Genomic DNA, 23461 nt, shown 5'->3' with positions numbered 1-23461 from the left:
GTTTTGATTGACTGTATCTGTGCCTAAAAAGAAAAAATAAAATAAACAGCCATGCCTTGCTGAATCTTTTTCCACTGGCTGTTTCCTACAGTGCCTGCTCACTGGAACTCTGTAAGTGATATGTGAAGCAAAAGATTCTGCTTGTCAGCCTGTTTCACAGATCCTCTGAAAATAAACACATCAGACGCTGAGCTGAGCTAATGGAACACTTGCTTCTGGATGCTCATTTTTGTGTCAGGTTAATGTCGTGCCCCTGCATGTACCATCTGGAGAGGGGAAAGAAAGATTTGATCAAAAATAAAAATAGCTGGTTTAGGTTTAAGTTTTTCTTTTGTACTGTGAAGTGCAGGAAAGGAAAATGAAAGGGCGTCATTTGCTGTGACCATTGAATAGAATAAGGGCTGCGAATGCCAGCAGGCCTGCTTCTCACCCATGAATCCAGTACTTCATTTGTTTTGGGGGAAAAAAGCTCCACGCACCTTTCCACTGAACCCCAGCAGTGCTTCTCGGTATAAACAATAGCTCTTATTGTTGAGGAGGCTTATCGAGAAATTTATGTCAGTAATGATGGGGATTTTCAGCTGGCGTTCCCCAGCGTTTGTGAAGCATTTGCTGCCCGTAAGTGTGTTGATAAGCTGCTCGCTGATTAGAATATTCTATCTGCAGTGAAATCAGGCTCCTGTTTCTCTGACATATCTCCTCTGTGTCTTAAAAATACCACTAGCACATCAACAGCTTATCACAGGAAGCTATATGAATTCAGAACATGATTCTCTTGCAAGATCGTTCAGGTTAGGTGTCAGCACAGACTGAAAAAACAAGGCACTAGCAAGAGGTGAACATAACAAGCATATCTCATAATCTTTCAGTGTTATAACCCTCGTTCATGTGCTTTCTGAATATTTGTTGCCTACACTATGCTGGTGTCTGCTTTTGACTGTAGGCTCCTCAGGGCAAGTGTGTCTTTGTGTCAGTAATACACTACCCACTAATGGTACTGCACAGGCAGTAATGAGTGAGGCCATTACACACAGCTGCAAATACAAATAATAGCAGTAGTCTGGGTGCTCTGCTCGGTGTCTAGAGGCTTAAAAGAGGAAATGAATCACCTGATTGCTCATCTGAATAATCACGCAGGGAACCTGTATGTTTAACAAGTGTAACACTAATCCACCAGCAGTCATGCAGGAGTCTCTGCCATCCCAATGATGGTGTCTAATGACAGAAGAGCCATGAATGACTGCAGTGATGACTCTTGAGTGGAAAGCTGCCATGCCCAAAATAACCGGTGCCATTTGAGTTCACTCGGACATCATGTGGGACACTGCCATCCTCTTGAAAATGTTACTGCTCTTTCTCTTAGCAGGTGTAGGGAAGGCCAAGGAGAAAAGGATGTGCATACAAACAGCCTGGGCACTTGATGATGTAACTTTCAGCTGCAAAGATAAAATGCTGCCAGTGTTGAAGGCCTTGTCTCGGGGGCTAATACCTGCTTGCTGCTAAGGCTTCCATTCCTTTTTTTAAAAGCTCTTTTAAAATTGGTAGAATTTTGTTTCAGAATATGAAGCTGTCATAATATCTTTGCTAAGTGAGGGGCAGTGTCTAGCAACTGAGTTTTCTTGTGTTGTCTTAACAGCAAATGTTCTCTTGTACAAATCTTATTAAAATACATGGAAAACACTCATTTTAACCACATATGTGTTTAAATCTCTGTATTTGCAATGTGTGTACAGAAAAACATGTTGATACAAACATATACCTATGGTTATGGTTTATCTGATGTATTTTATCTGATATTTTTAATATAATTTAAGACATTGGGGATATATTCAAATTCTCTGAAGCCCCTAGGGTTAAGATTTACCTCCTCCTTTACATTTGAGGGTACATAAATCCTAATTCAGGTATATGGAATAGCCATGGGGTTATGCTGTGACTCAGATAATCCCTACTCGACTTTTGCTTCAAGCAGAGAGATCTTGGGCCAGACCTGGAAGCAGTGAAAAGGATTCCCTTTGCCAGACAAGTATGGACAGCCACCATGCAGCAGCAATATGAAACAAACTCCCCTCTCTTAGCACCCTCTGTGTAGAGGCCTGATGCCCTCTCCCTCCTGTAGCCAGTGATATGAGGCACCCACACAGAAAAGGAAGGGAAGATAAAATTTCTTCAGTATTTTTTTCCCAGACTGTTCAGGCCACAGCTTCCATAAACTGCAATATGAGTTTTTACTATGTAAAATATTAATGATCTGTCCCATCACTATTTGTATGCACATTAAAACACTTTTGCAGGAAAAACTGTTAACAGATAGTATCTCAAAGCCATTTTTAAATTAGTGGTTCTGGTTTTGAAACACTTTTTAAAAGGCTCTGTTTTAGTGTCATGAAGATAAAAACCTTTGCAAAAGTTTGTTCTGTGAAAAATTTGTTCAACTTAGCTAAGAAAGACTTAGAGCTTTGTGTATTTATTAATTATATTAATATTATTTATTAATGGTAAGTGCATGTAACTGCAACAGGGTTATCATGAACAACATCAGTATACCTTAAAGCAATTTAGTTTAGGCCAAAAGAGGGGGAGAAGTTATCTCTGGCTGATCTTTAGATTTCTTTTGTGGAAATAAAACTAAAAGGCCTTGACTGCACAACATACTTTATATGCTTAGACTCGCAGCTACCCCTTTTCTCAAAGCTTTTCTTTTAGCCACTCTGTGGCTGTAAGAACAGTTTCATCTGTTCTCTCTGCATTTCTTTTATCTTGCCTAAGGTCTGGGAACTTCTGCCAGGAGTGGGAGTAGGACAGGTATAAATGAGACTCCTGACAATCAAACTCTTTCTTGTCTTTCTTTTTGGTCATAAATTCAACGTCACCTTTCCATTAATTAACCCTACATTTGAATAAAAGAAATCATTTTTTTTTTTCCTCCGGAAGATGGAAGCTACATCCACACAGACGTTAAAATGCTGCTTCCAAAACTCAGGTCTTTGTAAGCCCCATTCCCTTTACTCTGGAAGCACCTGTAGCTCTCACTCATCTTTTTCTCAACCAGTGTCTTATTCTGTCTCTTTCCAGAGAAGCCTCTCTCACAGCCCCAGTGCACAGCTCAGCTCCTTTTCAGACAGGAGTGCAGCTGGGACCCCTAAACCAGAGGCTGTGCTTTTCTTCAGGCTTGCTGCAGCAGGGTTCCCAGACGTGCAGCACCCCATTTCAGGGATTCAGCTGGGATGGTGCAGTCAGTCCCCTATACCTGAAGGGATTCCATTGCACTGTCAGCAGCCCAGATGCTGCCCTAACCACAGGCCTGTTGGCCTGTCTCCTGGGCTGGATTTGGACTAATTCTGGGCAAGTTCTCTTGCAAAGAATAATCAAATTCTTCTTAGAAATGAGAGATGGGAAGGGGGCACTTGATGCAGCCTGCTCCAATGCTGCACAACCCTTTCAGTAAAGAAATTTCTCCTAATATCCAACCTAAACCTGCCCTGGCACAACTTGAGGCCATTTCCCCTCATCTTATCACTTGGTGCTTGGGGGAAGAGCTCAATCCCCACCTCGCTACAACCTCCTTTATAAAGTACGGTAATGTCTTCCCTGAGCCTTCTCTTCTCCAAGCTAAACAACCCCGGCTCCCTCAGCCACTCCTCGTAAGACATGTTTTCTAGACGATGCTTCACCACCTTTGTTGCCCTTCTTTGGACATGCTCCAGCACCTCAATGCCCTTCTTGTAGTGAGGGGTCCAAAACTGAACACAGTATTTGAGGTGAAGCCTCACCAGAGATAAGTACAGAGGGACAAACACTTCCCTAGTCCTGCTGGCCACCCTATTTCTGATACAAGCCAGAATGCTGTTGGCCTTCTTGGCCACCTGAGCACACTGCTGGCTCATATTCAGTCGGCTATCCACCAATACCCCTAGGTCCCTTTCTGCCAGGCAGCTTTCCAGCCACTCTTCCCCTAGCCTGTAGCATTGCATGGGGTTGTTGTGCCCCAAGTGCAGGACCTGGCACTTGGCCTTGTTGAACCTCATACAGTTGGCCTAGTCCCCAGCCTAACCAGATCCATTTGCAGAGCCCTCCTGCCCTCAGGCAGATCAACGCTCGTTCCTAACTTGGTGTCATAGTGCAAACTTACTCGATCCCCTCATCCAGATCATTGATAAAGATATTGAAGAGAACTGGCCCCAGTACTAAGCCCTGGAGAACGCCAGTTGTGACCATCATCCAGCTGGATTTAACTCCATTCACCACGACTCTTTGGCCTGGACAACCAGACAGTTTTTATTCCAATGAAGTGTACACTTGCCCAAGCCTTGAGCAGCCAATTTCTTCAGGAGAGTGCTGTGGGAAATGGTGTCAAAAGCCTTACTGAAGTCTAGGTGGACAACATCTGTCTTTCCCTCATCCACTTAGCACGTCACCTTGTCATAGAAAGAGACCGGGCTTTTCAAGTAGGACCTGCCTCTGATAAACGTATGCTGGGCCTGATCACCTGGTTGTCCTGTAAGTGCTGCTTGATGACACTCAAGATAAACTGCTCCATGAGCTTCCCCAGCACCAAGGTCAGACTGAGAGGCCTGTAGTTTCCCGGATCCTCCTTCTGGCCCTTCTTGTAGATGGGTATCACATTTGCTAGCCACCAGTCAGCTGGGACCTCCCCTGATAGCCACTACTGCTGGTAAATGATGGAAAGCGGCTTGGCGAGCAATTCTGCCAACTCCCTCAGTACCTTCAGGTGGATCCCATAGACTTGCATACATCTAAGTGGAGTAGCAGGTTGCTAACCATCTCTTCCTGGATTATGAAGTCTTCATTCTGCTCTCCTGCCTCTATCTACCAGCTCAGGAAGCTAAATGCCTGGAGAACAACTGGTCTTGCTGCTAAAAATTAAGGCAAAGAAGGCATTACCTTTACATTTACCTCAGCCTTTACCTCATCTCTTGTCACCATGTTTCTCCCCACATCCAATAAAGGATGGCGATTCTCCTTAGCCCTCCTCTTCTTGTTTATGTATTTATAAAAACATTTTTTATTATCTTTAACAACGATAGACAGATTGAGCTCAAATTAGGCTTTTGCCCTTCTAATTTTGTCCTCACGCAGCCTCACAACATCTTTGTAGTTGTCCTGAGTGGCTTGTCCCTTCTTCCAAAGGTCATAAACGCTCTTTTTCTTCCTGAGCTCTAGCCACAGCCCTCTGTTCAGCTAGGCTGGTCTTCTTCTGTGCCAGCTCATCTTTCAGCATGTGGGGAGAACCTGCTCCTGTGCCTTTAGTATTTTGTTCTTGAAGAGTGTCCAGCTTTCCTAGACTCCTTTGCTCTTCAGGACTGCCTCCTAAGGGACTCTGCCAACCAGTCTCCTAAACTGCCCTCCCAAAGCCCGTGGTGGCAATTCTGCTACTCCCCCCACCCCCCCTTAGTTTTCCAAGAATCGAAAACTCTATTAATTTGCAATCGCTGTGCCAGAAATGTCCTCCAACCTCCACAACACCCACAAGCCTTTCTCTATTTATAAGCAAATGGCCCAGTGGGGCACCAACACTCAGTGGCTCACTCACCAGCTGTGTCAGGAAGTTATTTTCCACACGCTCCAGAAACTTCCTATACTGTTTCCTCTGCTGTGTTGTATTTCCAGCAGGCATCTGGTAAGTTGAAGTCCCTCACAAGAACAAGGGCTGGTGATTGTGAGATTTCTCCCAGCTGTTCATAGAATATTTCATCTGCCTCTTTGGCCTGGTTGGCTTGTCCATAAAAGACACCCACCAGGACATCTGCCTCATTGGCCTTCCCCCTAATTCTTACCCATAAACATTCAACCCTGTCATCACCATTATTATTCTCATGACAATTAAAACACTCCCTAACATAGAGGGCTACCGCACGGCCTTTCTTTCCCAGCCTATCCCTTCTGAGGAGTTTGTAGCCATCCATTGCAGTGCTCCATTCACGCGAGCCATCCCACCATGTTTCGGTGGTAGCAACTGTGTCATGTCCCTCCTGCTGCAAAATGGCTTCCAGCTGCTCCAGTTTGTTGCCCATACTGTGTGCATTGGTGTAGATGCATTTCAGCTGTGCTAGTGATTCTGCCACCTTTTTGCAGGGAGAAGCCCTAATTCCTGCATAACCATTCCTGGGCACTTTTGTGATTTCTACCCGGTCCATGTCCCTTGTGCCTTTGCAGCTGTATGGCTCTCAATCCCCTACCTCAACGTTGGTGGCAGACCAATGGACCTTGCTAGCACACTGTCCTTTAACCATTATCATGCCACCACAAGTCTTGTCTCTGTCAAGCCTGGTTTTATCCCTTTCCCCCTTCAAATCTAGTTTAAAACCCTATCAATGAGCCCTACTAACTCCTGAGAAAAGATCTTCTTCCCCCTTAGAGAATGAGGGAGACTCAACACCTTATCTCCAGATAGGAAAAGCCTTTCTGAACACTCACATCCAACAGAGAAACAGAATTTAGGCAGGTGCACTATTTGTTAGCATTTGCTGTTGCCCGTCTTCATCTTCTCACAGCAGAGAAGCTCCTTGGAAACCATCTCAAGGCAAGCACTTCTGTACATGTGCTGTGCAGGGAGTCTAACACGGATGTTGCAGACGCTACAAGGTGACTAGGAGCAAGGCAACACAATGCTTGTGCTGCTTTCCCCAAACATCCCTTCTGGCACCAGAAGTACATCCTATAGCACTTTGAAAGATTGTCAATATCATGTCCATTTTCATGGTGTCCTGGTTTCAGTTAGGACAGAGTTAATTTTCCTCCTAGTAGCTGGCAGGGTGCTATGTTTTGGATTAGAATGAGAAGAGCGCTGATAACATGCTGATGTTTTAATTGTTGTAGAGCAGTGCTTACACCAAGCCAAGGACTTTTCAGCCTCTCTCTGTCCTGCTAGTGAGCAGGCTAGGGATGCAGCAGGAGCTGGGAGGGGACAGACCCAGGACAGCTGACCCAAACTGGCCAAAGGGGTATTCCATACCATCTGACGTCATGCTGAACAATATATAGGGGTGGCTAGCCGGGGTGGAGGGGGGGGCCAGCTGCTCGGGGATAGGCTGGGCATCGGTCAACAGGTGGTGAGCAATTGCATTGTGCATCACTTATTTCGTACACATTATTACTATTAATACTATTATTATTGTTGTTATTCTTTTCCTTGTCTTAATAAACTGTCTTTATCTCAACTCACAGACTTCACTTTCCCATTTCTCTCCCCCATCCCGGAGAGGGAGGGGGGAGGGTGAGCGAACGGCTGTGTGGTGTTTGACTGCCAGCCGGGCTAAACCACAACACATGGTTTTCCTAGCTTTGGTAAATGCTGGATGACATTTTTATTTTTCATTTTTCATATTTGAGAAGGCAATAATTTCCAGACCCACATGACCATCAGTATATATTGTTAGGTTAATATTCATGCAATGTGCATTCAGTGGGACAGTTATCTGAGCTCTGAAACATTTCCATACACATAGCAATCATTTTTAAAAGAATAGAGCTTTTAGCTTGAATCTCATTGATCAAAATTACTTGGCTACAAAAAATGGATAACATGTTTCAGAAAATGTAATTGCAATTGCAAGACTATTTACAATTTTACATATTTACAAAAAATTAGAAAAGGGTTTATTTCTCACAATGACTCTATCACTTTACCACTTGTTTTGTGAATTGTTGGCAAACAATATAGAAGTTTTTTTCACCTCAATGTAATTCATTGTTAGAATTTATTTGACATATAATTTAAATGTATATTCTTGATTTATAGTTTGTACAAGAGAAATTTACAACAGTATTCAACATTATTTGTTGAGCTGTTGGTTAATATTGATTGATAACATGTATCAGATGATAGTTTTCTGTTCCATGATTAGATGACACTGTTATAGTAAGAGTTTTCCAATGCTAATTCTAATGCTTTTTTAATTCCAAAATTAATTCTGATGGGAATTCTCTTGTAATCATTCAAAATGTCACTTGTTTCACCTATCACTCTTGCTAGCTAATATATATCATATTCAAACAAGGACAATAAAAAGGGAGCAAACACATCTGAAACAAATGACTGCTAATGGAAACTGCTGAAATTTTCACCTCTTCTCGAAAAAAACTTCTTCACATCAATGTACACACTCACAGAGTTTCCGAATTCTGGATTTGATAGGTCTCCCAGAAACATCTCTCCATGGAGAACATCTTCCCCTTTAACTCTTTAAGAAAGGGGTATTTATAAGTGGAATTATTCATGAACATGATGAAGCTGATATAAACCAGACTTCCAAGTGTTCACCCAGGAGCAGATGTGAAAACCATCCCATTATGTTAAATGCTAGATCAAACCCTCAGCTGGAATTGAGAGTGGGGTCTGGTTCTAGCACAGACACAGCTGAAAATGCAATACATACAGCCAGATCAGGGAGTTTGAGCCCAACCTGACAGTAACCGTATGAGAGAAACCAGCACAAGCGCAAGCTGATGCAAAGTGAAACATCTTGCACTAGCTTCTCCAGACAGTGCTGGAGTGGCAGAGGAGAAGGCCTGTCATGTTACAGGGCATGGAGTGCTTGTCATATGTGCTTTTGCTTCCATTTCTTTGTCCTTACCAAGGTGCTGCACCAAGCAGGCCGCCCCTCGAGGCCGGGAGCACTCCAGAACAGAACAGGGCCTGACCGAAGCTGGATGCCTGGTTCCTCACAAATGATTCCTTCATCCCCTCAAACAGGAGAGCTTTGACATAGTCACACAAGGTTTCTTGGCTCTTCTGGGCTTTTTTGTTTTTTGCGGTGGGAACTACTTGGATTCAGTTTGTGGTAATGAAGAGATTTTTGTCTGCTGGCTATGAGAAGTCCCACACTGATCTAAATGAGGGCCTTCCTATGACCCTCATAAACTTGACTCCAAAAGGTGGTTTAATAACTAACTTGGTTTGCATGTTTGCATGACCAGGAGGGAATTTTCACCAAATCACAGAATGGTAAAGGTTGGAAAAGACTTCTGAAGGTCATTTGGTGCAACCGCCCAGTTGTTTTTTATTTTTTAAATAAACAGGTTCTTTACAAATAAATTGAGTGGAGACAATTTGGGGAAACTGCGGTTCCATCATGCAGCCTAGTAACCTGGTCGCATTGAGTCCTGAGCAGTTCTTCCACCTCTGAAGCTGGGATGGAAGCACGCAGGACTGATGGGGTGGTGGAGCTGCAGAAGGCAGCACTGCTATGAAGAACTGAGGTGCCTCCCCCTTTTCTACCCTCCATGCTGGGCGTTGCAGTCCCCATTGCCACAGGCGGCAGCTGGTGCACAGGACTGGGCCAGACTGGCACAGGGTCATGCTGGGACAAGTGGCATAGGAGCCCTGTCACAGAAACATGAGTACCATTTCTCCTTAGGGCTGGGGATGAACCTGCCTGAGTCCCGATGCTGTACTTTGTCAGCTAATGATGCTGGGCTGAGAGTGGGGCATCAAAAAGCAAAGTGTGGGAGGAAAGCAGCATGTGAAAGTGCAGTCATTTTTTGGTCAGTCAGGTAGCTATAAGAACAGGAAGATAAAAGACTACTGAAGGTTACTGCGTAGGCAGATGTTTCACCTGTTATTTGTACAGCTGAGCCATTGATTTGCTTCAGTTGTTTTGGTGTTTGGTTTTATTTTTGTTTTTGTTTTTTCCTAAATTAATGTTCTTTTCCTCCTCCTGTTAAAATAGTTTTTCATTGCAAACACAGGCTCATCATTCACAAAGGGGAAAGTGTAGTTTCACCAGGGACACCAAATAAGATATTTTTGAATTTGGATGCCAGGCTGAAGGCAATTGCTAACTTTCTGAGGCCAGCCCTAAGCTGCTGCTGCTGCATAGGTTACCTTTGTCATTCAGCCAGGGTCATCCTCCTAGTGAATAGACTTCTGCACCAGATCATTCCAAAAGGCCTGAAAGGCTGTAGAAAAAGTGCCAATATCCAAGGATGTCCATGTGCTGTGCTAGAAGCCATATGCTGCGGTTGTCTCCATGCAACAGTTCACTGCCCCTTTATAGCCCGTTGTGCTTAAGAAACCTGTTGTCATGGGCTCCCTCCTTCAACCATCATGAGCATTCTGCCAGCGTCGTCCTTGCTCTTGACTCTAGGCCATGGCTTTTTGCCCATCTAGCAAACTTCTTAAACAGCTCCTGATTTTCAAGCATATTTTCTGACTCGCATCCTCCCTCCAGTCAGATTCTCATAATATTCCTTAATGATGAGAAATTCAGTTCTGTGAAACTCCAAATATAAATATTACTAGTTAGGACTGTCCTTTGTTTGTTCATAATGAATGTAACCAAACCATATAAGCCCTAGGCAATCAACAACTTGTAGTCTGGGAATTAATCTATTGTTATCTGTTGGAATGAGGCTCCAAACACATAGCTGTCAAGTGCAATCTCCTTTTCCATAGAGAAAAAAAAAATCTTTTAAATCACTAAAACTCAGACTGTTTTACTACCAGCTGCAGGAGATCTTCCAAACTTTAGTTCCTCATAATAATGCAGTTTTCAATTTACAATACAGACAGACGCTTTATGAGTAATTCATCCTACTTTCTGGTTTGATTCAGTGTTTTGAAGCAGACATCATCTCTTTATTCCCCCTCAGTCCCCAACAACCCATCCGGAGTTTGTAGTTAGCATATTTTCACATTCCTCCAGCCACTGATCACTTTAGAGGGGGTAGGATAATGCAGGGTGCCATCCCTCCCCCTCAGTCCTTCCTATGAGAACTGCAACCTGAGATTCAAAGATTTCATTCAGGTGCATCACCCTGTTAACTCCCTGCAATGGCAGTTACAGCAGACCTCCTTTCATCAGTGAGAATTTCCAATTTCTTTTGCACAAAACTATCCAACTGGCATTAATGCATTAACTATTCAATTTCTTCTATTCCCAGTCAGCTACTGCACTGTTCAATACAAACGTGATTTCCTGAGATTGAACTACATTTTCCTTCCTAGTTTCCCTCTCCGACATCTTTCACACCCTCCTAGTTGCTTCCCTGATTAAAATAACCCTTTCTTTCTGTATTCTCCTGTCCAAGGGGAGAGTAGCGCTGCAGACCTGAGGCATGAGAGCTGCCATGGGAGAGCAATGTACAGCTTGATAGCTCACAAGGATAAGTTGCCCATGTCCCCACTTGCAGCTTCATGAGGTTACAGGACAGCAAAGTGTTCGTTAACGTAGCACAAAGCTAAGCGCTCGGCTTTCCTACTGGTGCTGAAAGTTGTGCATGGCATATGTGGTATGCTGAACTATCCCACTGAGAGTAAAGCCGTAAGAGTGTAGCATGGTTATCTGCATCCTTGACAGAGGCTGCAGCCCCAGAGGTCAGCCTCTTCTGGTAGGCAGTGAGTGGGAAGAAAGGCAGTGTCTCCGAGTCAGCAGCAGCAGTTCGTCCATCGTGCCCCAAGACACCGAGTCCTGCTCTGCAGTGCTGAGCTGTCAGGAGCTCCCCCCAAGGCCACCAACACCACTTCTCTGCTCTGCTTCCAGCCTTTGTAGTTTCTGCTCAGGAGTCCATGGGGAGAATTAATGTCATTCCTAATACCTCACTGCTCAGGGCTAAGCAGCCTTTTGCAATATGATGCAAAATTATCAATTTGCAAATAGACATTCAACTATAAACCACCTGTGGTTAGAATGGTCCCCCGAGAAACTGTGGAAATCGTGTAATGCCTTACATCCTGCATAAGCAGGCAGCAGGGGAGCTTGTAGGGAGCCCCAAGGCAACTGTGTAGAGAGGGATCAGGGACTAATCATGGGAAATGAAGGAGAGCAGGACAGACCTGAGGGGATGTGAGTGGGATTCAGTCCACCAGCCCACTTCAGGGAGAAAAGGGCATTCCCTTCCTCACATTCTCAACACCTCTGCTGCTCGCTGTGCAAAAGAGGGCAGAAAGGCTGCCTCCTCAGCAGATGCACATTCAACCTATGGCAATTAAGTCTTCCAGTTTGCAGATCCCAAAGGATGAGTGACATTTAGCCTGGACAGCACAAGCAGAGCAAGAATAAACGAGAGATGACAACTTGGTGTCTCTACACATGGCTTCTGTACTGATGCGGTAAAGAAGGTATGCTTGGCTTCCTGGGAATCTCAGTCCTTCCCTGATCCCCAGAAAATTATGTTTTGGAGGTTTCTGGGTAGGCTCTCATGCCCTCAAAAAAGCAGTTCTTCAAAATGATACCCATGTCTCTCTGTTTCCTTGGCTGGTACTCTAAAGGGTATGACCAAGACAGGAGTTGGACTCGCTGATCCTTATGGGTCCCTTCCAACTTGGGATATTCTATGATTCTGTGATTCTAAGACACACCTAATGCCTAAGGGACGTTATTGTTTGAGCTGTAGTGGTGGCATCTCAGACTATGGAATTGAATCTGACTCATATTCACAGAAACTTCCTTGAACTGTTCAGTGGTATTTTAAACTTTAGTTTAAAGGTTTATTTTAGACTTGCATTGAAAATACTTCAACATGCAAGAATAAAAACTAAAATTCATTCAGTTCTCCTGTCCTGGCCATGAATCAGCTTTTCCTCAGTGAGATTTTCAGAGCCTTACTCTCCTTTTCAGAGCCTAACTCTTCTCTTTGGTCACTTGATTGAAGGAGCTCCCCAACTTCACATTTAGAGTTTTCATTCCTTTAAATAGAGTTCCATTTACCATCCACCCATTTTAAATAGAACTCCATTAATTAGTTAGCATCAGAGAAATACTGGAGTCGTTTCCGAATATATATAAGCAATGATATCTAGTAACCTCTCAGAAATATCAAAGGGAAATGAGCAGAGAGGCCAATTTGGATAACGTAGCCTATGCATTGGGGCCATGATGGATGAATGCACTACAGTTAGTGGTATAGTAAATCTCAGCCCACAGTCAAATGGTTTTGTATCCTATGATGGCTTTAGTTCCTGACATTCTGGGTGAACAGAAGCTTGTTACTATGGAAAGAAAATATCTTCATTTGGCTTGTGCGTCAATAGATCTTGAAAGATTCTCAGTGAACATATGAAGGCCCTATCCTTCTCTCTGGGCAGCTTTATTTATTCAGCTGTTTTGTTTTTTTTTTCTGTGGTCTCTTACTTGAACAAGCAGAGAGGACTCCAGCAGTTAATGTCTCCTAAGCTTTCTGAATGGATGAAGTGTGGCTTTTCATCAATATAGACTGACAGCTGGGACGCCTGGGCTCCACTGCTTCCTGATAACAGTGAAACATAGGGGTTGAATAGGGGATTAACATTACACTTAATTTTCACATGTGACAAGAAGTCTGGATCTGTTGATCTGAGTGACTTTGTAGATGGTTACTCTCCTTTTCTGGGCATCAGATAACAGCAATAAGACATTTCTGAGGACATGTGAATGAGCAGCTATTCATCTATCAGCAAAGCAACCTATTACGACTTCAGCTGTGGATGCTGAATTCTTCCCCACATCCTCATCAGAGCAGCAGCTCTCGGGATGGTCCACATAACCAATTGGATTTCAGATTACTTTCAGAAGTTGGTTACTAACAGGCTACTCTCAGACTTAAGTATGGAGCAGTTTGTTACTGCCCCACCACAAAAAGCTTTAAATAAAAAAAAAAATGTAAAACAAACCACGCACACATTCTTGGGTACGTGCAAAATAAATACAGGAAATATTTGACATTTTTGTGATAATAGGACATTACCATGCACATTAATAGGACACTCCGTAATAAAATGACTGCTGTTGGTTAAAAACATGGATTTTTTCAGTAACATTATCCTAGATTTTGATAATTCATTTTAAGAGAAAAATATGTCAAGTGAATTTGGATATGTTGGAAATTTGCATTTGAGCACCATTCTGCACAGAAGTCCTTCCAAAGCCCTTGAATATAAATGAATCTAAGTTATTTCCATAACACGTTGAACCATTATGCCAATGAATGAAAAGCTCTTCCTAATGCTGCCAATTTATGTTCCAGATTGTATAACAGGAGAGTAATCATACTGCAAAAGTTTCCGAAATATGAATGCTCACATACACAGTGCTGTAGGTTAGCCTACTTTAAAATGGATGTTACTTATTCTTGTGCAGATGAAACTGCACCTCACTATAAATATTTCTGCAATGATGGAGAATTTCTGTTAGGCATTTTATGATCACTCATATGAGTCAGAATAGAGCCTATTCCTGACTTTTCCCATCCAAAAGAATAATCCTATCAGGCTAACCAGTAAATATTCTGAATATTTTTTTTTTTTTCAGAAATTATCTGTGACATCTGCAGTATGTTCCCTGATATAATGAGCAATAACATTGTCACTAGAAGCAACTTACCAATAGTGCTTCACATAACGCAGAGTTACACTTATTATGATTTTGTGATATGCTCCTATCCATTAATTTAAAGTCAGGAAAGCTATTTAAAATATATCTCTATCTGAAATCATCTGCATTCTGAATTATTAATTTTCTGAAAAAAAAAAAAAAAAAAAAAGTTTAGTCCAAACTTGTTTTATAGCCTCTGGAGTTATTCTAAGTCAGAACTTCAGCTCTGGTAAATCAGCTTAGTTTACTTGTAGGTCCCAGGGATGAAAAGAATACAGGGAATTTTGTTTATGTCTGCTAGCGCAAGACCAGATATACTATCTTGTCCTGCAACCTCAGCTCTGCTATACAGCTTAAGAAACTGGGATTAGGACTTTGTGAGTGTTAGGAGACTTGGGGAAATGGCAACTTTCTAAATGTTTATTGATTAGTTCACTTTAACCTTCCTTCCTGCAGATTCTGCTTAAATTCCCAATAAATTTCTTTTCTCCATTAAATCTGGTTCTCTGCTGAGACATCATTTCTCTTCAGAGATTTATTTCACCTATTTGCCTGTCACATACTTTGTTGTTCATTCACTTTATTACACTGTTTTCCTTTGTTGTTGTTGTTTTTGTTTTTCTATTAAGTCTGCAAAGCCTGGCACTCCAAAACCATCTTTAATGACTCATTCCTGAGGCAAATGAGAAATCCTCTGGTCTGGAAAGTCATCTGAGCAGGACACCAGAAGCTATTCCAAACTTACCACTTGAACATGATGTGATAAACTCTTCTACGAAGAGGTAAGGAAAGGGCTATCTCCACTTTTGGGGAATTGATAACACAGTGCAGCTTAGAAACTTATCGCAGAACATTTACCCATTTCTTATAATTACCGTAACAGGTGAGCTTATTAACTCTTGTACTAACAACTGCTGGGATCCCAAGAGGCATCCCTTCTGCAAAGTGAGGCAGGTGAGAGGCTGAGAGGTAACAAACCCAGAAAAGACTCTGCAACACAGCTCTCCCACGCCAGTTTTCGAGGCAGCTGCCCATCAGGCCAGTTCTTGTCTCTTGCTTCTGGGAGTGGAGTTGCCTGCCTCAGCAATGCTGCCTGCAGTGTTTGACCACGAGTCCACTCTTCGGAGCATGTGGGAAGCTCTGTTCACTTTCTCCCATCACCTTTCTCCAGTACCTGCCTGACCTGGAAGACGCCCATCCCCAAATCTTTTTTATCTTCGGGACAACGTCAAGGAATCAAGACTACAACCAGCCTGTCTTCTCAAAGGGAGTATGAAGAATCCCAGTTCTGCTTTCAGACGAAGGCCTCCAATCGCCAGTATTTTACCAAGAAGGACCTTCTCCTTCACTCTCAACAATCTTCTCATCTCTTCTTTGTATACATAAATCCCCTGGCATAAATCTATCTTGACAGAAACTATCTTCTGTGGGCCAGATGGCCTTTGTGTGTATTTTATCACTAGGGCCAACAAACTGGGGAAGTGCATAGAAACAAAACTCCTTTTGACAACTCCTATCGTTGCATTTTAATGATGTAAGGCTTCTAAAAATACGTCTACTTTCAGAGGGAACAAGGTTGGTCAGAGTTTTCTGAAGAAAATAAGAGCATATTCATGACACCCAAACTATGCACTATCTATCATTGCCTCCAGCAGGCTTTCAGAAAGGAAATTGAAAATTGACTTGGTTTTGCACAAAGATTTTTCAGCCAGCATCAGGCGTTAGCTCCCAGGCTAGATCATCATCATCAAAAAAAAAAAAAAAAAAAAAAGCTATCAAATGTTATAAATGTCTTAAATCAGGATAAAAATGTCTTGAAAAATATTTGGTTTTCCCAAACTTTAACATGTCTTTAAAAGGGCAGGTACAAAAAAATAGTGAAAATGGTGAAATCAGAGAAAAAAGTGAATTAAAGCCCTCTAGCGTCTGATGTGTTAAAACCATTTCAGTCTAATGCTAAAATACCAGATTAAGAGAAAAGGAATATAAGTAAAATGTGATCAAGAATAACAGGAAGAACATATTTGTTTAGGATAATATTCTATAAATGTCCTTCAATTTAGCAATTTGTAAGTAACAAAATGGGTCCCCTTTGCATTGATTCTCTGACGTGCAATATAGTTATAAAGATACCTTTGAGATTTGTCTGTTCTCCTGGAGCTAATCTGCTGGCTTGTTTCCTGAAGTTTGTTGAGGAACATGATATCTGTCGCATGATAAACACCACACAGAGGTTTCCTTAGAAAGCTTTGACTCAAAAGTAAAATAGTGACATTTTAAATGCAGAAGATTAGCAACAGGTGTAAAATAATAAATTAAGATATCACTCTGTTGGGATCTCTTTAATACTTTTAATCCAGCAATGAAAATTCAGGACAGATATATATGGTTCAAGTTAAAAAGGAGAAACATGATTCTTTAGCAAAAAAAAAAAAAAAAGGTCAATCATTTCCACATGCCATTCCTCTTGAAGAATGTTTAATATCCATTTACTTTACGTGCACAGAAATCTTCCAGAACCTGGGGAAAAAATAATAATAATAATAAAAAAAAAGTTCTTTTTTTCTAAACTGATAAAAATTAGAATTACTAGGAATGCTATGAGAGAGCTTGTGCTCAAGATCTGTCAACTGCTGTCTTAACTGAAGAGGTCCATAGAAGAGACTTAGAATTAGCCATAGACCTTTGGAACACCTGCCCAAATCATGCACCAAACCTTTGGAGATTTGTCTATTCCTATTTAACTATGAGAGGACATATAGTGGAAATACATATAAAAAGAAGAAAAAAAGAAAAAAAAGAAAAAAAAACACAATTAATGCTAATTAACATCACAATTAGTTATCTAACAGATTCATTAGAATCTGTCTGAACTTGGAGAATAAGTTAACTTTTCATGCCAAGCATTCTTAATTCCATCTCCAGATGTAAAGTTTACACTTGTTACAGGTCCAGTGTGGAGAAGCCCTCAGAGCCCTACACTTCACCCATTCTCAGTCTGGACTAAAGGACTTCAGACTGCTGGGTGACTGCCTGGTTTCACGGAAACTGGCAGCAAAGTTCTCACTGACTTCTGTAAAGCCAAAATTTCAGACCTGGGATCTCTGTCTATCACTATTTATGCACACCATACACACACACACGCGCGCGCGACTGCACTGACTTTGTACAGAGCTTTGCTGCAGATCAGAACATTACTGGACAGACAGCAAAATCCTTGGGCTTCTAGAGCAACACACTTCCTGAAGTCCAGCAAAACCAAAATATCCTGAAACTTTTGCTTTTTATTTGCATTTCTTCTAAAGCTAAGACCTGCCCCATTTCCTGGTTAAATTTTAAACTGGAAAGCTTGAAGGGCAACAGTATGGCTGCATAAGAACTCAGGGCAGAGCTTGTCACCACAAGGATGGGAGCTTTGCCTTGCAACAACTTCCTGCATCAGTCACTGCTCTGACTTCAGAGAGGAGCCCCATTAGCATGCACTCCGTCTGCACAAGTTTTATTTGTAGAAGTAATGTAGAAGCAGAAAATGCATAGGTTCTCTGCTTGCGGAAAGAAGAGGGTGTGCTGTTCAATGCATTCAAATTAGACTGCCTTTATGGACAGAAGTCCTACTTGTGTGATAAAAGGCAGGGCATTTATCAATGTTCCTCTTCCCTATTGCTATTCAATCCTTTATGAAACTCAGCCTGAAAACATCTGCTGAAACTTTCTTCCACTTACAATTTACCTGTTTTAAATAAAAAGGACTTTGGATAGAACTAAACCATTTTCTTCTTTCATTGTTAATACTTACTTTGCTTTCGAATTGCTGAAATCTGTCTGCAGCTCACTGCTTTCCTTTCTGAACATGTAGTTCCAAGACCTCCTTTTTTAACCAGCGAAGATTCACCTGGGGACTGTCTCCTAGGAGATTTAGATGAAGATTTAAGCAGAACATCTCATTTTAATGAGATTTGTGCATTTTGCATACAAATAAATTTTTATGTAACAATGAAGGTCTTTATATTAATAAGAAAATGTATTAATGTTAGAATGGAAAATACTAGCACAAGAGGCTGGCAGACATTTAGATCCTATTAAAAATTAAAGCAATCAACAAGTTCACAGTTATTTCAGAGTGGGAATCTGATTTGAATAGAGTTTAGGTCTAATGTGATACCACTAAGTCATTATCTGCAAAATAAGCCAAAGAGCAGTATTTATTTTATAAGACAATCCTGTATGAAACACTTTGGCCAGGACAGTACAAAATAAACAAATTGAGCAAACCCTAGATTTGGGGTTATTTAGCATTTTTATTTTATTTGCTGGATTTTATTTCATTTTCAATTCTTGCCCCATTTGACAAAAATTTCTGCTAGGTACAAAAACCCTGCTGTTGGAAAAATGTTAAAATAGTTTATATCTCTCTGGAAAAAGCACTAGATTTTTTTCTTAGTTTGAGGGTAATGAAATTGCCATTATAGCTTTTTACCTGATTTTTATGATCTGTTTGAAGCTACGATCAGATTAAAACGGGATTTTGCTCTGAGTTGCCTGTTTTCCCTCTGTGAAGTTGGCTCCCTATGCCTGCTGCAGTTTGAAGCAAAACCCTTTCTGAAGAGGAATTCCAAATCTTCCAAATCACATTAGGAAGGAAGAACTTAGTATCAAAAGGCCAAGCTGCCACTATTTCTTCCTGATGACTCTCATTTAACAGCCATTAAAATGCAAATAGAACTATGATTTTCAGATCACAAAATTAACATTAACAGCTGGAATGATTGATTAAAGGTCATGGCAACTGTATAACTTAATTTCCTATATAATTGTGTTCAGTTTTCTGCAGATTGTTTGGATTTCTGAATTAATTTTAGCTGTTGCTGAACAGTGACAGGTGCATTTATTGGTCTCTCATTTTTGTTAATATCTTCCTGTGTGAATGATTCCCTTCTTTCCAGGAACCAGAAGAGTACCCAGAGGGGACACTCCAGAATTACTATCTTCAAGTAACAGGTTTTGCAGCATATTAGCAGATCTCTCAGAAGTTTTTTATTGACCTGGACAAGACCAAAATGACAATTCATGGGTAGCTAACAAGTTGTTCCTCCAGGAGCTTTCTCATGCATGCATTTACAGAATAATGCAAATATGGCCCCTAACTTCCCAAGAGGCTTTGAGCTAACTGCTCAGATCCTACTCATCTTAGATCTGGCCCACTTTAATGGATGAAATAAGCCACAGGTAGATGAACTTTCAGTTTATTTTTCAGTCAAGTCATCAATAGGATGAGAAGGCAGCATCTGCCTGTACTGTCCCTTAGTTGCGGAAAACTGCAATTCAGCTGTAAATCTTATTTTACAGCAAGAGTTGGAGTCATTTTTGAAAATCTCAGTGAAAGATCCACTAATACTCACCACCCACAAGTGCAGCCAGAATTCAAAAGAGTTCAGTCCAAGAGTTTGATTTTTTTTTTTTTTTTGAAATCTGTCTGCTTATTTCAGTGCTTACCTGGAAGCACATCTAAAAATCAGATCCCAGTGATAGATGCTAAGCACTTCTGAAAATACAACCCTAGCAAAAATGACTTGAGGCCAGAGAGAATCTAAACTAGCGTAACTTGCACCTGACCTCAAGGCCACATCCCAGCACAAACACAGCATCAGCTCAAACACTCCTCCTCTCCCCAGCGAGAGCTCCATTCACTGTCTGGTTACCCAGTCCCGCATCTGCCCGCTAAGATGCAGTGAGTCTACAGGGAGCCAGATGAGACTACCAAAAAAATCAGCATTTGAAAAGATCGGGAGAGTGTGTCATTGTGAAAGCAGGGAAGGGCATAGAGGAGTGGAGAAAAAATGTGACAAATTGCCTTTATTTATTCTTTTTTTTAACTTCTCCTGTTACTGCAGGGGACAGACCCCTGTTCAGGACCACTGAGACATCCTCACCAGACCAACTGCTTGGTTTTCAAAGAAACCAAAACTCGTTGCATCCACTCCCTTCCTGGGGCAATGAGTAGCTGCTGAGGCTTCCGCTCTTTCTACTGATATTGCTGCAGAGTGTTGGAGAATGGTTTATGGTGCACAGGACAGGCAAAGAAGCTGGGCCACGTGTGCCTGCAGGCATCTTCCAATCTTGTCCTTTTGAGTTCTAGGCTTTCGAGTCCTGTGTTTTCCTGAACAGCTTGCTCTAGAAAAAGCAGATGTCGAACACATGCACTGGGGCAGGGAGTGTTCCACAAGCAGTGAGCTAAGCAGCCCTCCGTGTGGGAGAAGGCACCAGGTTGTTTTTATTTTTGCAGCTTCCCACAGCTCTGCAAGTCTGAAGGTTTAGCTGTAAAAATCCAAGCCACTTCAGCAAGAGGTCTAATTGTTGTTAAAATCAGGAAACAGAGAGCCTGAAATTACCCAGCTCAGGCAAATGAGAGCAAACAGGAATTGGAATGGTTCATTTTCCACAGGCAGACAAAAAGCCTGAAATGAAATTAGCCTTTAAAGTTTTGTCATAGGCGGCGGGGATAATGACTCCTCTGCTGTTTAAATGAACTGAGTGTTCTCACAGCTAAAGTCTCATCTCGGAGCCACAGAACTGTTCGGATAGTTATTATTCCCTGCTACCCACATTCTGAGATGTCTCATACATGAGGGAGAGCAGAGTGTCTTGACACGTATGAGGCAAGGATTTTACCTTGTGGGTTTACAACTAGTACTTGTAAAAAACTGAACTTTTGCCCTTGGAATTCTTTGTTTGTCAGTCAAATACAGATTGCATGAGGAGCATGACAAAAGCAGTCCCGTAGCCATTGTCCGCAGAGCATTATCCCAGAACAGAAGGACTATCTCTAGTGAGGAGAAGGCAATTATTTTCAGGCACACTAAGTCTTGATTTCTATAGTAAAATTGCCAAAGGGGGGCATCAATATAGGTTATAATGGACTTGACTGCTCCCACATCCCATCTTTTACATATGCTATTCAACAGCTGTCAGATGGAGTCCTTTTGGGTTATACAACATTATCATGGACAAACTGGCCCCTCTTCATGTGAAATTCAAATAAATCAGTCACATTTTTCAGGATTTCATTAACATATAGAGAATTCTGCCCTTTAAAAAATTAAATGCTATTGTCCCACATGCTTTCCATTATGTAGCTGTCAGAGAATGTTGGTAAAATACCACCAGTTCTAACTTATATCAGTGTAGCTCTACAGATATACCTCACATTACACAGTTTTGTTTTGTTTTTTCCTCAAAAATACATTGTCAAAATATAAATTATTAGTATACAGGGAGAACTGATCTGTATAAAAACCGCTTTGAGTTTTCACGGTACCGCAGTGAGAGGACAAAAGTGCTAACAGAGGACATGTAGTCTTGCATGCATGGAAATACTTGGCAAAAATACTCTTGTGAAAAACTGGCTTACTGGCTCAAGAATGTTTTGCATATAGTTTAAAAAAAAAAAAAAGTGAGAGCAGCAGGAAAAAAAAAAAAAAGCCTGCAAGGAGATGGTTCAGGAACAAAGGAAAAATGACAGAAACTGTCAGTTTGACAGTACTGACATGAGATCAGTACTGGATAACACAGAATTTTCTCTAAGTGCATAGCAGTGCTTTGCCTGATATCAGTAAAAATGTAAAATACCGATTTATGAATCATCCCAATTCAATGAAAATGTCCTTTTGGCTTAATCAGTCTGTGGAAATGATCTCTCATTTGCAGAAATGGTAAGGCTAAAATAATTCAAAAGTGTGCAGTTATATATGTATTTGAACAACCTGAAGGAGTAATTAGCTGCTAGTAGAGCATTCTTGTGGGGCTAGAAATATGGATGATTCAGACTCAGAAAGGGGAAATTTGAATATCCAAATCCTGATCCTGCATCTATGAAATCCAATAACCTTTTGACAATGCTCCTATTTCTTCAGTCACAGTTTTGTTAAGTTGCACTAGTATTGAGAACTAGGAAAAAGAAATAAAAAATGTTTTCTTCGTTATTTAAGTGCTAAGTAGTCATATTATTGTTCATTGAGATTCTTTGAATGGTTTTATTTCTGCAAGCACCTGCTTACTTTGAAATGTCCTTCTGCCTTTGTTTTGCCAATATTTTCGGTATCTGTATATTTTCTGTGTATGTAAGGGAAAGTTTTCATATGGCAGGCATTTGGGTGGTTTGGATGTTTTATTGCTTTTCTTCAGCATCCTTACATATTTCATTTTAGTCCTACAATATCTCTCTTTCTAACTGGATCTATGTCAGAAGTTTAAGTGCACTTCTAGTACACTTTATACATATCATCATCTTGTTGCTACTTGCTTTCAATTAAGATAAAAAGCCCATATTTAGCATTGTTGGTATTGGTTTATATGTCTGAAATTGTTCATATTTTCATTTAAGGTTTTGACACTCTTCTGAAAGCTGAAGCACCAGCTGAAGCCTCACAACTATTCCAAAAAGAAACGAAGGCTATAAAGTAGAAATAATTTGCCCAAATTCACAGAAAAAGTGAGGATCAGATTTGAAATTAGATGCTCTGGTTTCAATCCCACCCCACTGAAGCCTGCAGATTATCTGCCATTGATTTCCTCTGGCATTTGACCAGACTCTGATTTCATTGCTGTAATCTTGCTAGGGGTTATGAACTTCATTCGTTTCTAACATTGCAGTTTGTGAATGCCTGTGTTATGAGATTCTTCAATTACTAGGCAAAAATAAAATAAAATAAAATAAAATGATGCTTTCATGGATGGAAACAGCCCTGGCTTAAATGGAGGATACTGCAGCCACATCATGTAACGTAGGAGTATGTGTTTTGCTAGCCACTGCTAGCTGAGGCTTCTGGATCTCTCACTTTGCGGGTTGTTCTGAGGCTGATCCTGCATCTCCGTGCCAAACTACTCTTACAAGTAGAGAAGATGCTTACAATTTTTTTCCCCTTGTTATTATTTTACTATGATTTTCCTGAATGTATGTATTACTTCATGATATTGAGTACCTTCCCCAAATCTCATTTGCAAATTATGCTGGAGTAATCCGGAGAAGGGATTCACTGTTTGAAATGTCACGTTCCAACTCCATATAGTTTTCTTGGCATCTTTCAATGCCCTGATTACATATCACAACTTTTAGACTAGTGTGTCTAGTTTAAAAGCTCAAACTTTTAAAT

Source organism: Cygnus olor, chromosome 1 (genome assembly GCF_009769625.2).
Source record: "Cygnus olor isolate bCygOlo1 chromosome 1, bCygOlo1.pri.v2, whole genome shotgun sequence".
Classification (NCBI taxonomy): domain Eukaryota; kingdom Metazoa; phylum Chordata; class Aves; order Anseriformes; family Anatidae; genus Cygnus; species Cygnus olor.
The sequence above is the reverse complement of the archived record's forward strand: the minus strand, read 5'-3'. Positions refer to the sequence as shown.